The following is a 2,593-nucleotide window of genomic DNA, read 5'->3' on the forward strand; positions in this document are numbered from 1 at the left end:
GCTTCTCTCCCTTGCCTCTTGCCCCCTTTCTCCCCCTCTCTCCCCATTCCCTCCCCCTTCCATGTGGTCATGGCTGGCCTCTACTTCTCTACTCTCTCCTTCTCTCTGCCTTTCTCTGCCTCTGTTACTCTCTTAACTCCCCTCCCCCATGCCCTAAATAAAAACTATTTTATACTAAAAAAAAAAAAAAGAAAGAAAGAAAGAAACTTTAGCCACATTGCTGGTAGGAGTGCAAACTTATACAACCATTTTGGAAATCAGTTTGATAGTTTCTCAGAAAACTGGGAGTAGTTCAACCCCAAGTCCCAGCTACATCAGTCCTGGATGTATACCTGCTATACCACAAGGACACATGCTCAGCTATGTTCATAGCAACCTTATTTATAGTAGCCAGAAGCTGGAAAGAACCCAGATGTCCCTCAACAGAAGAATGGATACAGAAAATGCACTACATTTGCACTACTCAGCTTTTAAAACCAAGGACATCAAGAGTTTTGCAGGCAAATGGAGGGAACTAGAAAAATAATATCCTGAGTGAGGGAACTCATACCCAAAAGGACATGCATGTTATGTATTCACTGATAAGTGGATGTTAGCTGTAATGTTCAGGATACCCATGCTATAATTCACAGACCCAAAGAAGCTAAACAAGAAGGAAGGCCCAAGTGAGAAAGCTTGAATCTCAGAAGGAGGAATAAAACAGTCATAAGAGGCAAATGGAAGGAAGGAACTGAGTGCAATAGGGGACTGAGGGGAATAGAGGGGGTGTTGAGGTGTGGGGAGAGACAGGAGAGATAGCTAGATGGTCATGAAAATGAATGGAAATCTGCAGGCAACATAGGATAGACATCCCAAGGACATGCCAGAAATCTGGGATGAGGGAGGCTCTGAGGAATCAATGAGGATTACCTTAGCTGAAACTCTCAGAAGTGGGGATATGGAACCAGAAAAGGCCACCTCCTGTAGCCAGGCAGAACTTCAAGTGGAGCAATAAGGACACCAACCCACCCACAAAACCTTCGACCCAAAATTTGTCCTGCCTACAAGATGCTCAGGGATAAAGATGGAGCAGAGACTGAGGGAATAGGCAACCAGTGACTGCTCCAACTTGAGATCCACCCCATGTGAGAGAGCCCTAACACTATCAATGACACTCTGCTATGCTTGCAGACAGGTACATCTAGCATAACATCTCCTGGGGGGCTTCATCCAGCAGCAGATGGAGACAGATGCAGAGACCCACAGCCAAACATTAGGTGGAGTTTGGGGTTTCATGTGGAAGAGTGGGGGATAGAATTGAGCAAGCTGAAGGGATCAAGGACACCACAAGAAAACCTACAGAGTCAACTAACCTGGGACTGTACTGGCTCACAGAGCCTGGATCACCAGTGAGGAAGCATGTAGGAGGTGGACCTAGACCCCCTATACATTTGTGGCAAATGTGCAGCTTGGTGCTCATGTGGTGCCTTATCTGTGAGGCATTTTCTTCTTTTATTATTATTACTCTGTGTGTGTGTGTGTGTGTGTGTGTGTGTGTGTGTTTATCTGCCTGTGAAGATCAGAGGGGTTTAATTCTCTTTCTACCACGTGAGTCCCAGGGACCAAACCCAGGTTCAGGCTTGGCAACAAAGACCCTTCCTTACTGAGCTATCCCATTGACTCTGTGAAGCATTTCCTTAATTGCTTATTGATAGGAGGGCTCAGCCCACTGTGGACAGTATCGTCCTTGGACAGGTGGGCCTGGGCTGTGTATCAAGCCAGGGGAGGCCTGGCCACCAAGCAGCATTCTTCCTTACTCTCTGTTTCAGTTCCTGCCTCCAGTTTCCTACCCTGGCTTCTGTTGATGATAGACTGCAACCTGTAAGCCAAATAAACCTTGTCCTGCCCAAGTTGGTTTGGGTCAGTGTGCTGGCTACTGTTGTGTCAGTTTGACACACAAACTAGAAGCATCTGAAAGGAGGGAACCTAAATTGAGAAAATGCCTCCATAAGATCCAGCTATAAGGCATTTTATTAAATTAGTGATTGATGGAGGAAGGCTCAGCTCATTGTGGGTGGTGCCATCCCTGGGCTGGGTTCTAAAAAAAAGCAGATTGAGCAAGCTTTGGTGAACAAGTTAATAAGCAGTACACACACACACACACACACACCCCGACACACACACACCCCGACACACACACACCCCCGCCCCGCCCTGCAAGGCCTCTGAATCAGCTCCTGCCCTGTGTGAGTTGCAGTCCTGACTTCCTTTGGTGATGAACAGCAATGTGGAAGTGTAAGCTGAAGAAACCCTGTCCTCCCCAACTTGCTTTTTGGTTACAGTGTTTTCTCTGTTTTATCGCAGCACTAGAAGCCTTGACTAAGACAGTCAGTGTTTCATGGCAACAATAGAAAGCAGACTAGAGCAGGAGGTGTGGCAGGACAGAGCACTCACCTGACTAGCATGAAGAAGGCCCTGGGCTTCATCCTCAGGGCCAGGCAAAAAATAAAACAAGGAGCCGGGCGTGGTGGCGCACGCCTTTAATCCCAGCACTCGGGAGGCAGAGGCAGGTGGATTTCTGAGTTCGAGGCCAGCCTGGTCTACAGAGTGAGTT

Source organism: Mus caroli, chromosome X (genome assembly GCF_900094665.2).
Source record: "Mus caroli chromosome X, CAROLI_EIJ_v1.1, whole genome shotgun sequence".
In the NCBI taxonomy this organism is placed as follows: domain Eukaryota; kingdom Metazoa; phylum Chordata; class Mammalia; order Rodentia; family Muridae; genus Mus; species Mus caroli.